Source organism: Gadus chalcogrammus, chromosome 19 (assembly GCF_026213295.1).
Source record: "Gadus chalcogrammus isolate NIFS_2021 chromosome 19, NIFS_Gcha_1.0, whole genome shotgun sequence".
Classification (NCBI taxonomy): domain Eukaryota; kingdom Metazoa; phylum Chordata; class Actinopteri; order Gadiformes; family Gadidae; genus Gadus; species Gadus chalcogrammus.
Window position 1 is genome coordinate 12,171,112 of NC_079430.1, and position 13,400 is coordinate 12,184,511.

At 48.8% G+C, this 13,400-nt stretch overlaps 1 protein-coding gene across 1 annotated transcript in view; it reads right to left on the bottom strand.

Moving 5' to 3' along the window:
- chrm2a (cholinergic receptor, muscarinic 2a) overlaps positions 1-12,262 on the bottom strand; it is a 53,785-nt gene extending 41,523 nt beyond the window's left edge. The window contains exon 1 of the mRNA XM_056578620.1: positions 12,166-12,262. The gene's annotated coding sequence lies outside the window, so the exon portion shown is untranslated. The remainder of the gene's footprint in view (positions 1-12,165) is intronic.
- Positions 12,263-13,400: the final 1,138 nt, after the last annotated feature.

Sequence of the window (13,400 nt, forward strand, 5' to 3'; positions counted from 1 at the left end):
CTGGAAGAAGTCAGCAGAATCTTTTCCTTCCCTGTTCCTCCCCGACTCGGGTTCTGACAACAGCTTGTTCTGGCTCTCCGGAACAGTCCGTAATGAATTAGTCAGGCTTGGAAATGAAAAGATCTGCTGTCAGCTCTACCTGTCTCTCTCTCCCTCCCCTGGCGAGCAGGAGACGATGAAGGTGCTTTCATGATAAAAGGCACCTGCACGCTGATTTTTCTGGGTTATCGGTCATTTCCCTCTACCTCTTTGTATCGCAACGGTCCCTTCCAACTATCTCTCTTCCTTCCCAACCCTCTTCCCATCTCTCCATCTCCTCGTCTATGGCTCTCCTCTTCCTCTATCTCCCTCTGTATGGCTCTCCTCTCCCTCTATCTTCCTCTTCCTCTATCTTTCTCTCTCTGGCTCTCCTCTTCCTATATCTTCATCTGTCTCTCCTCTCCCTCTATCTTGCTCTCTCTGGCTCTCCTCTTTCTCTATCTTCCTCTACCTCGGTCTTCCTCTTCCTCTCTCTGTCTGTCCTCTCCCTCTTTTTTTTCCTCTTACTCTATCTTCCTCTTCCTCTATCTTGCTCTTCGTCTATCTTCCACTCCCTCCATCTCCCTCTGTTTTAACTCTGTCACCTCTGCTGTGTTTGAGGTGAAGGTTTGGGAATCGTAAACACAAAAACCTTTTATGGAGAAGAGGGAACATTCTGGTTTGTCACCCCTGGAATCTCAAAACACACACACACACACACACACACACACACACACACACACACACACACACACACACACACACACACACACACACACACACACACACACACACACACACACACACACACACTAACAAACACACACGTCCGTTTCCCCTGAGCGGTTACGGGGGATAATAGCGCTCACAAATCATCCGCGGGGAGAAGGAGGCGAGCGTCTTTTATAAATGGGCCTTCATTTCAAAACAATGGATCTGCCTCCGAGGGCCACGGACGTCATAACTAAGCGGGCCGCTCTGAAGCTTCTCATGCTGCGACGGTTGACACCATGGAGTGTTGGGGTCTGAATCCGCCAAATAACTGGTGAAGGGGAAGAACCATGAACGCGGTGCTAAACGTTTCTCTATGAACAGCGTTCATCGATACAGATCCTCTCAGGACTAGAGCTGTCAAGCGATTAAAATATTTAATCGTGATTAATCGCATTAATGTCATAGTTAACTCACGATTAATCGCGATTAATCGCAAATTATTTTTCTATGCTATATATCCCTTGATTTTCTTGTCCCATAATTCTTCTCATTTTAATTCTCTTATCAACATGGTGAAGTGCATCGGCTTGCCTTGTGCAAATGATTTTTTATTGATAACAACATTGGCATATACTGATCAAAACAGGACGATACAAAAAAAGAGCCTATAGTGCAATTAAACGACTGCTTTGAACCAATGTCATTTGAACATAGCAGTCAGGCTACTGCTTCTTTGTTTTGAGCCAAAAAAAATAAAATACATTTTTCTTTTAATAAAATAATTGCGTTAATTGCGCGATAAAATTTTTAACGCCGTTAAATTTGGTTTGCGTTAACGCCGTTAATAACGCGTTTAACTGACAGCTCTACTCAGGACACAACTGGACAACTAAGGTTCAAAAGGTTTTCTGTCCGTCTGCTCTTTTACCTAAAACTATACCTAAAATAGTTTAGTTTGGCCGACCGTAGGACGATAGGGACTCACACATCCGTCTCTGAGTTGTCCAGAAATACTTCTTCACTGTGGAGGCTAGGTTTGGTATTCTGATACTAACTTATTTCCAGAGTGGTTCTGTGTGTTGGGATGATGCATTCTGCATGTTTACCCATCGGGGCAGCACTGTCTTTAGCTAGGGTTAGGGTTGTGGGTTAAGGGGGGAACAGGGATGGCTGGTTAGGGTCAGATGATGGGCAGGGGGGGCGAGGGGACGGGTTAGGGTTAGCCCCACAACCTGATGAAGACGAACGGCCGGGTGACACCCCCTCACTCGGGGTCCCCTCCTTGTGCCGCGTGACGCGGGGGTGGACGGAGGTCCCGCGTTTTGGGCGCAGTTCCCAAAAGCGGATTAGCTGCCTCACGTGTCAAACGATGAGGAATGTGTTTCGAAGTCTATGTTTGGTATTATCATGATTGTGTTTAGTCGTAGGATTCCTTCAGGAACGTGTTGTTGAGGAGTAGAGATGAGTCATCTCGTTCTTGTCATCTGAAGTGTGATGTTTAGCACACTCTTTTTAAAATATGAATGTCCAAACAGATTCGAAGCAGCCTCGCTATCAACACGTTGGATCGTGTTTGTGTCATTCTGCGATTCAGGATGAGGATGCGGTTGTGCCACGGGTGTTTGACACCCAGGAAAAGGTTTCTGGGTTCAATCCCCAAAGTCCACAGTCGATGAAAGTCACATTGTGATCACTTTCACGTTATGTCATTATTACAATTACAATCCAAACCCAAGGTTAGTTTTAACCCATTAGCCTGGCTAAAACCCGACGGGGTTAGACCTTAACGCCCGTCCCCTGCACGCGTGACAGAGCGATAGCAGCCCCCCCCCCCCCTGGTGTGGAGCTGGAAGGGTCAAAGGGCAGGAGGAGTTCTGCTGTTCTGCTCCGAGGCGCGGGCAGACATTCCGCCGACGGCGCAGCCCGCGAGACCGACGGTGCAGCCAGTGAGACAGGCGGCCAGGTCGGTCCAAGAGGGAAGAATTCATTCGACCAATTGTGTTTATTAACACACCCTTCTGTTAGGCTTAAGTGTGTTTATTAAAGCACTTAAGTATTGCCCCACACAGGAAGGTCTCGGCCACAACGCAGCTGTACACAGCCTTACATGGCCGTATGTTGCTGCTCCGGGAATCCATTCATTTCCTAACAGTTCCCGTATGCGAGTAGACCTCACCAGCAGCAGTGATGCATGCGAAGCAATCCAAAGCCTTCGGTACAACAGGGTCATTCTGAACCTTTAAATGCCTTGGCGAGGCGCGGCTTATCTGCACACAAACAACAAACTCCCTTGCTCAACACAACCACACAAGTTACAAGCTAAACATGCAGAATGGGGCTCTTTGGTCATTTTTTCCCTCGACCTGGACCCCCTAATTGGGGTCTGAGCTCAGTGGTGTAGCCCTGACCCAAGGCCCTTTGGGGCCCACAGCCAGTGCCCTATGGGCCCCAACCAAAGGCTCTGTGGGGTGAGCCTTCATTTGGCTGTGAGCACCATAGGGGAGAACATTACTGAGAGAGAGAGAGAGAGAGAGAGAGAGAGAGAGAGAGAGAGAGAGAGAGAGAGAGAGAGACTATAAATCTCTCCCCCCCCCCCCCCCGGGATGTTCTAGTAGTACCCTCTTGCGACTGATTTTCCCAGAATACGACCAGATAAGCAGACGTGGGGAGTGATGATTATTCTTGGGTGGGTAGAGATTCCAAGAGGGCGTGAAGGAGGGGCTGTCACCACGCCGAGGGGGCGGGGGGGGGGGTGTTGGGGGCTATGGTAAACAACCAACGTGCCACAGCACTCTGACTGGAGATCTCTGACTGGGAGCAGTTTTTTAAATTGCTTTGCTGCTCCTCGTTTCTCCTCCACCTCCTCGTCTTCTCTGAGCTGTCAGTCATTCGGTTTATTTTTTTCACTTTAAAGCTCTGGACGCGGGCCTCAGCTTGTGGCTCACTTCCTCCCCGTGTTTCACACTCCTGTTCGTCTCATTCCGGTTCTCCCGCCGGGAGACATTTGAATGCAGGACCACACGTCCCCCAGCTCGCCTGGAATCCAAAGACACATTTTTGTTCTCCTTCATCTTCTTTCTCTCCGCCTCACCTGAATTAACAGTGGCTCTCGTCACCATTTTGACATTCTTTCTCATATGGCTCCCCCCTCCCCACTATAGTTCGTCTCATTATTGGTCTGCATGGTCCGAGGAATGTTATTACCAGGAGCAGAACAGGTGGAAACGCATTTCAAAGCATCTCAAGGGACCAGAGATTTAGATGGGCTTGATGCCATTCGGCCGGCTGTATTTACCGCCCCTCCCAGAATACCTATTACTCTGTGGTTTCGGGTTTTTCATACACAGCTGAACAGGAGGTGATTGGAAGCCCGACGTTTGCATTACGGTTTCAAAATGAAATGTAGCTACCATTCGCCTGGAGGTGTGAATTTCACAGCGAGTTTATTTTAAAGAATAGCTCCATAATCCTCAAAGTTCATCCAAAGAATTGCCATTTCATCATCCAACAACAGATGGCTTCTGTTCTTTACAGAAAGGCACCAAAACAACCGGTCCCTTCCAGAAACACCTCCGCCTTCCCAACGCCCTCCACCGCCGCCAGGAGAGGCTGTTGATTGGTTCAGGTGTGGATGGACCAGGTCAGAGGCTAATGACGTGTGAGAGTGTTTGGTTTGTGATTGACACTCCAATTGGAGAAACGGACTAGAAGCGGCTGCACTGAGACCTCAGCCCACTCCTCAGCAGCTTACTAAGGGGCTCCACGGAGTGATGACATCACACCGATCCACTCACCTTAACCCTTGACAGTTAGGCGGCGTTCCAGTCAATCAGAAGGACCGCCCTTTCATGACGATAGGTTTCTATGGCAATGCCGTATTTTTTACGAGTTGAATAATAAACGTAATATTCCGATAAATTTGTGTCTATTACATTGAATGGAGCTATTCTATCCTAAATGACACACACACACACACACACACACACACACACACACACACACACACACACACACACACACACACACACACACACACACACACACACACACACAGACACACACACAACCTCAAAATGCCCATTCTTCTTCTTCTTCTTCTCTGGCATTTCCCTCCAAATGTCAGATCATTCACCTGGAACACGACCTTCAGGGAACCCCCCCCCCAGAATGTCAGAGAGCCCGAAAAGCGCCTCAGGGCCCCTGGCCCACAGCACAACGCTCAACACTGGCCTCAATGTGCCACCACGGCCCCCGGTGCTGGGGCAGTGTGTGTGTGTGTTGGGGGGGGGGGGTGGTGGTGGTGGTGGGGCAGTGTTGCTGGGGGAGATGGTGGTAGTAGGGGAGGCAAATAGATGTACCAGCAGGTCTCCCACGACTCTTGGTTCCGATCATGATCGGTAATCCCAACAGCCCGGGTTTTTGTTTCTGAGGAAATTCTCTCTCTCTCTCTCTGTCTGTCTGTCTGTCTGTCTGTCTGTCTGTCTGTCTGTCTGTCTGTCTGTCTGTCTGTCTGTCTGTCTGTCTGTCTGTCTGTCTCTGTCTCTGTCTCTGTCTCTGTCTCTGTCTCTGTCTCTGTCTCTGTCTCTGTCTCTGTCTCTGTCTCTGTCCCTGTCTCTGTGTGTCACTCCCTGCAGTCAGTGTTTATGCTGGTGGAGAGATCCCTGACCTTGTTTCCTGTCTTCTTCTGCGGTCCTGGAGTTAGCTGTAGACCACCATCTTTACGGCCGCCATCTGGGCTTTGTCCGATGTTTATTCTGTCTCTGACAGCGGTAGTAAATGAGCTGTGGCGCTATGAGAAACAATGTAATGGGACAAAGGCCCTGGGTTTCTGAAGATTCTGTGAGTCCTAAAAACACCAGAAAAGAGAGTGTCGCTCGTACCCGAGTATGTGCTCATAGATGGATAACCTTGCAGCCCAATAACAATAACACAGGATTAGCGTTAGCGCCTAGCTCCCGGAGGGGAGGGGCCACGACCCAGGGACGAGCCCAGCCACACTTCAGTGGAAGAACTTGTTCTCTGGCTCAGGAGCTCAGTCGTGTGTTTCTGATGGCAGAGTGCGCCATGTACACTCCATGCATCACCTCCTCCACCCCCTGCTCCATACACCACCTCCTCCCAACACCATATCCTCCACCAACTCCTCCAATACACCACTTCCTCCACCACCTCCTCCCATACACCAGCTCCTCCTCCACCACCTCCTCCAAACACTTCTACCTCCACCCCCTCCTCCTTACAACTCCTCCTCAACCACCTTCTCCACCACCTCTGCCCATCCACCACCCCCAGTAATCTTGACATCTCATCCTCGGCTCAGCGGGTTACAGACGTCAGAGACCCAGACTTCATTCACAGGGTTTAGAACAATTTTCGTTCTTTCAGTTAGCTTGGGTCGCCATGCGAAGGATAAAATCCGGATTTATGTGTTACTTTATCCCCTGATTCTGTTGTTTATACAATGCAAATGAAGTCCGAGTTAAAGTTCAGAGTTGCTTTCAACACGAGGTAGCGTGATGAAAGAAGAGACATAAGTGTGTATCCAAGGCTTCCATAGCAGATCAAGGCTCCAAATCGTACTCCTGTATTCTGTCCTCAACGGCGAGAAATGGTTCAAAGTCGAATTAACGAGAATAACAAAGATCTTACAATCAAAGCATTATGGCAAAAGTAATGAACAACAGAAAGTTGTTAAAGGAAGGATCCCTAGGTACTGGCTTCAGCTCATGTTCCTCATCAGGTCCAATCAGGGCGACGGGGATCAGAACAACATCGACAGGGGAACGGTTTCAGTACGGCCTCGTCATCCAGAGGGACACAATCGGCTCCATTATCTCAATTATGTCCGGCTCTTTTTTCGCGTCCTCAATTATAACGGCGGCCATTAGTTAAATGGAAGGTTTTCAGCGGGGGGGGCGATGAACACTGAACACAGAATAAACACGTCTGCATAAGAATAACAGAAAATAATTACTGGGAAAGGCCTGTTGATCACAAATAAACATGGAAACAAACAAACCCAAAATGGAGCGCCCTCTTAATACAGCAGATCATCAGTGTCTAGACGTATTGTTATGGACAGGAGAGCGAACCGTCTGCCTCTGTGGATAGCCATCGCCAGGGCTGGGTTTAAAGCCCTTTAAAAACGCTCAGCAATGACAAACGACATCGGATCAGCGTCTTATCGACGTCTGCAGAACTCGACCGAGCGGAGACGCTGAGGAACGGCACGGGGGTTTTGAATTCAATAATTAGTTTAACTATCTCTTCTTCAACTTGCCATTTACTCATCCGGGCGTGCGTCTGTTTTTTTTTACATTTGTGTCATTAGTCCCAGAGAAAGCCAAAACGGCACCGGGAATGTGTGGCGTCGGTTTTCATTACTCTGTGACTACATCCCGCCTTTCTCCGCAGGCCAGGGGAGGATGAATGTGACGTCCGGCTCATAAACACCCACACGGCGGGGAATAAAGAAAGACGGAGCGAGTGAGAGAGTGAGAGAGAGAGGCTTTATGTGTCGTGTCCATAAACACACAAACTGGTTTGATCACGGGCAACGAAAGGGCAGCTTCGACACATGTTGTGTTTTACAGCTCCAACACATGTGTGTGTTACAGCTCACACACACACACGCGCGTGTTACCGCTCCAATACACGCGTGTGATACAGCTACGACACACACGTGTGTTACAGTTCTGATACACGCGTGTGATGCAGCTTCCTCCAGGAAGGAATAGGGCCCTACGGTTGCACGATGATCGCCTCCCTGGACTCCCCCGGGCTGGGGGGGTGTAGAGGTGTCAGAGGGCGGGAGTCGGACCCCTACATTCTCTCGGAGCCCGTGCTAATGAGGGAGCAGGGAGCCCAAAGTTCAGCAGGCGAGCTGCAGCAGGTAAACGGCGGGCCGCAAGCCGGTGTAGCGCGAGGTAAACGGCGAGCCGCCTCAGTGTAGGGTGAGGTAATGGCGAGCTACCTCAGTGTAGTGTGAGGTAAACGGCGAGCTGCAGGTAGGGGAGCTGCCTCGGCGTAGACGCAGGTAAACGGCGAGCGGTCGTCTGCGTTAATGCTGGTTGAATGTCAGGACTCTTGAAAACAGCGGAGGCTCTTGTGGAGGCGGTGACTCTGGTCACGATCACTAGCTTCCTCTCGGAGATCGTGGAGATTAGACGCCCGCTGAAAGACATTTTCTGTGCCGGAGCCTCATCTTTGTGATTCATCTTTTTAATTTATTTCCCTCTTTTTGATTTCACTTTTAATAACTGCTATGCTGACATTGTATGAAATGCTTGTGCTACTGAAAATATGGTTTTAATTCTGATGAGTCTAGGAGAAGGTTTTTCACTTGGCCCCTTTTGTCGAGGTCTTTCATTGTTCCACACGTTTCGTTCCAGTATTACCGCTCTTTCTCTTCTAAAGCTAGCTGACCTGAAAAACAAAAGACAACATGACTGTACTTAATTGAAAAGCGCTGTAAAATGTTAAGTCACAGAAATGTCCTCACCGTTAAATATTCATCATCTTTTCAATTGGAAATATTCTTTCCTTGTCTTTTGCTTTTCTTTTGCACATTTCCATCTGTTGGCTGCAGAGCGACCGGTCTATGATTGATAGGTGATGTGTGTGTACTGCTGTATCATGTCTCTCTTCATATTGGCAATAGAGTCTTTTGAGAGGGACAAATCTTCAACCTGTATTGATCTTCCCAGGAAACGGCCCCAGAATGGCTCCAGACATGTAGAGCTTTATCTTGCATGTTTTCAGCAGACGGTACCATGTCCATTAGTACAACAATACAACAGCAGCATGCTAAATTCTCCATACTGCAAGCACCTATTATTCCTCTTAGCTCTTGCACATCAACTAATGGATGACACGCAGTCATGCTAAGAGAGCGTTTATCATCAGTCTGTTCATCGAGCTGAAACACACAACCAAATCGTCGCCAGCCACGCTTCACAATCATGCGGTCAAGTGGAAACATGTTGACAATGCCCAGATATGGAAAGGCTGCAGTTAATTGATGAACGTTTGCGATGTGTCATGAATACCACAGAAGGTTACAAAACTGTCCTCAAAGGTTAGGCATGTGTTTTCCCAGCTTTATACTACCGAAATGTGACGTGATGGAAATAATTCCATGCTCAGTCTGTTAAATATGATCATCTCTATAGAGGAGTTGTGTGGTTAGGGGAGGCAGACTCTAGACGTCGACGAGCGCGATGCAATCATTTGCATGTCAATGAAATACGCTGACATAATCGGAAGAAACAGTCCCATTCAGGTCGCTGCTTAGTCCATCGATTCCGCAGCTCTTTGTCACAAATGCAATTACACCCGTTTGTTTCATGCGACTCTCCTTCCCTCTCCTCGGTAGATGGTGATCTGAGGGAGGCCACCCCCCCCCCCCCCCGCCCCCCTAGGCCACCCTTCCATCCAACCTTCCCCTCCGTCTCCTCCTCCGTTCTGAATCAGACCAGTTCTCCTGTCTTCTCCTGCTATTTCCTAGCATGAGATGAGCAGCTACGGCTGCAAGGCATTTCCCTGTTGACCGAGTGAGGGTCTGAGAGTCTGACGCTAATGTCTGAGCTAGCCGGGGCTACGAGGGGAGGTGGGGCGGTGGCGGTGCAGGGCTGATCCGCTGCTCTGTTGAGTACACAGTTGTGTTTGAAACGTGGTATTAAGCTCAGGTATGCGGGAGGTCACTTGGACGGGTGGCTCTGTGTTTGCTAACAACAGAGAGATGTTCGAGGTTGTGTTAAAGGGGAAGCTTATAATGGGTTTTATGAGGGGGGGGGGGGGGGGGTATTCTGTAGTCCATCTGCTAGGCTGTTTGACTCCATGTCTGAATCCCCCCTGTGGTCCCACTGAGCTAGTGAACCCCCTAACCCTAGTGAACCCCCTAACCCTAGTGAACCCCCTAACCCTAGTGAACCCCCTAACCCTAGTGAACCCCCTAACCCTAACCCTAGTGAACCCCCTGACCCTAGTGAACCCCCTAACCCTAGTGAACCCCCTAACCCTAACCCTAGTGAACCCCCTGACCCTAGTGAACCCCCTGACCCTAGTGAACCCCCTAACCCTAGGGAACCCCCTGACCCTAGTGAACCCCCTAACCCTAACCCTAGTGAACCCCCTGACCCTAGTGAACCCCCTAACCCTAACCCTAGTGAACCCCCTTACCCTAGCCCCCACGCGGCGACGGTGTGGGGGTTAAGACGCCGTCTTGGTGTGGGGGTTAAGTGTGGGAACAGTTCTGTTGGATTAGCTACGTGAAGAAGCGCACACACACACACACACACACACACACGCACACGCACACGCACACACACACACACACACACACACACACACACACACACACACACACACACACACACACACACACACACACACACAGCTGTAACCCAGCCCCCTCTCACCTATACGAGCTTATAAAGGCTGTAATCAGTGTGTTTACGAGTGTGACCGCGGGCTGAGGAGGGGAGTAATACGACTCAAATCAATGCCCTCCCCCCTATTTATACCATGGTGTGTAATAGTGTATATATATATATACTATAGTGTGTGTGTGTATATATATATATATATATATATATATATATATATATATATATATATATATATATATATATATATATATATATATACTATAGTGTATATATATATACTATAGTGTAAATATCTTAGCGGGTAGATAATTATTATAGTGTTGATATGAAGATTATCGTATATATATATTAGAATTTGTTAATATTATAGTGTAAATAATATATTATAGTGTGCGTGTATATATATATATATTAATCCCATCGAGCCTCTGGTGAAGAGGTCCTGAGGTGAGATCCGTTGGTCTGGGTTCCTTTCAGTCCAAGTAAACAAAACACGCTCAGAATAATGCACTCAAAGGACAAAGAATGAAATGTGTTGCTTATTTTGGAGCCAAACATGATCGGACCAGCCAATGGACTTGAACCTTGGATGACAGGGTGAGGTCGACTGTCCCTTCAAACCAAACCACAGAGCAGACTCTACAGAGACCAGGGGGTCAGACCCTGGCTAGGGCTACTCAGCTCCGTTAGTTAAAGGATGCTCTTCCACCTACATGATGTACCCTACTTAGATCAGCACAGATAAGAATATATTGATTTTCAGTTATTTCAGTATTAAACAGGTTGCTATATTACACAGCGTGTTTTTATTTCGGATAGCCTACGTTAAAAACACTGAATGGAATGAACATGACACGTATCTGGCGCACGGGTCCCGTGCCCTCATGGTAAACAGGTGGATTCTTCCATTCCGTATTTCATCATTTCATCTTCAAAGTACGATACTAAATCACCGTGTCGGAGCTCGTGCGTCGCTAAATGGCTGCCCTACATTGCAGCTCCTCTCGCGCGCTTTTACGCACGCCTCTTGGCTGTGGCGCGCCGTGACAAACCATCTCAGACCCTAACAAATTTCAAACCCTAACCCTAACCATTGAAGCCCCTAACCCTAACCATTTCAGAACCGAACCCGAACCCGAACCATTTCAGACCCGAACCCGAACCCTAACCATTTCGACCCTAACCATTTCAGACCCTAACCCTTGCCCTAACCATTTCAGACCCGAGCCATTTCAGAGCCGGTTAAGACGTGAGAGTGAATCGTTGATAGTTTCAGTTCAACTCGCTCAATTTCAACACGTAATTGATGTGATATGCGTATTAGCAATGCCGCCTTGAGAATGGTTGCACTTGAATGGGGAATAACATCGCTCTGGGCCAAAAACTATTTTAGTACCAGAAATCTTCCGTCTGTTTTAAAGGCGGCAGGGATTTGATCAGAACCGGTTATGGTGCATAGTTTCCGGTTCTATATATTTTTCAGAATAAAGGCATTTATAAAACCCTACGGGTCTCCATCCGTATGAACATGAGAGGATGAACGCAACCCAGCAGCAAAGGAACGACGAAGACCACTCAGCAATCAGGGAAATAGGTGGAAAGGAGGTGAAGGAACATCGAGGAGAGGACGAGGGGAGGTTGAGGATGAGGGGAGGAAGAGGGGGGGTTGAGGGATTCTAAATCCAACAAAGTTACCTGAGAGACGGGACTGCCGTTACTCTGATTTCAGAGTAATTAAAAACGTTTCAGTGTACTTTTCTAGAAATGCCAGAACCCAGACGATCGTTCTTTGGCTTTTCTGTGATTTAAAACTGTTTCAGCTGATCCGAACTTAAACCCATTTCTTACGCCATATAGCTCCATTATCACACACACACACACACACACACACACACACACACACACACACACACACACACACACACACACACACACACACACACACACACACACACACACACACACACACACACACACACACACACACACACACACAGCAGGGTAGCTGGGACATGACGGGAGGTTGCAGGTTCCAGTCTCTTACCTGAGCTCAGCTGTCCTCCGCGCACCGCTGCGTTCGGTTCCCTCGTCGTTGTCGTCGGCGTCCGGTGGCGCGAGCAGCCAGCAGCACGTCTGAGGACGTCTCCTCCAGCAGGCGGGAGAGAGGAGCTCCGTCCCTCCCTCCCTCCTCCCTCCCTCCCTCCCTCCCACCACGGAGGAGGGAGGAGAGAGAGGAAAGTGTAACGTGTGTGTGTGTGTGTGTGTGTGTGTGTTTGTGTGTGTGTGTGTGTGTGTGTGTATTTGAGTGTTGGGGAGACGGCGTGCGTTTGTGTAAGTGGGCGTGCGTTAGAGAGAGAGAGAGAGAGAGAGAGAGAGAGAGAGAGAGAGAGAGAGAGAGAGAGAGAGAGAGAGAGAGAGAGAGAGAGAGAGAGAGAGAGAGAGAGAGAGAGAGAGAGAGAGAGAGAGAGAGAGAGAGAGAGAGAGAGAGAGAGAGAGAGAGAGAGAGAGAGAGAGAGAGAGAGAGAGAGAGAGCTGTGAATAAGGAACTCGACTCATCGCCAGAATGGGAAAAACAGTTCTAGAAGAACCCGATAAGGTTCCGTTCTATCGACGTTCCGGGTGTTCAGCACCATGGACAGCGTGTCCAGATGCGCGCGTCCAGAAGCGCGCGCCTCTACCCCGCTGACAGGCGCTCTTTAGGAATTCATCTGTGATTCGGATTCTACGAATTTTGCACTCTTACTGTATCGCTCCCCACAGCGAGTCTGATACCACGTTCCGTCTAATGCGAGTAAATATATGAAGATGTTGGTTTGATGAGGGAGGAGGCCGAGAAGTTCACTCGGAGCACGATGATTTAGACATTTTATATTCGTGACTAAACTTGATTTATTTCAGTTTGAATAGTTATGTTTGCTACCTGAGTCCCCATGAAAACAATGGGGATGTTCTAGTGACACCTAGTGGTGTGTGTGTGTGTGTGTGCGTGTGTGTGTGCGTCTGCGTGTGCGTGTGCGTGTGTGTGTGTGTGTGTGTGTGTGTGTGTGTCTGCGTGTGTGTGTGTGACCCTCAAATCAAACGTCTCTCCCCCACACACCCTCCTCCCACGTTCCAGATAATACTGTATATTGACAACCGGTGCGATACTGGCTCCAACGCCGGTGAATGAACGAATGAATGTGCTCACCTGCTCCAGGCTCCCTCTCGGCCACCTGTCTATTTTGGGGTTCCCTCCCTCTCCGCCATGACAGAGCCATCGCTCCCAATGTTTCCGCTGAT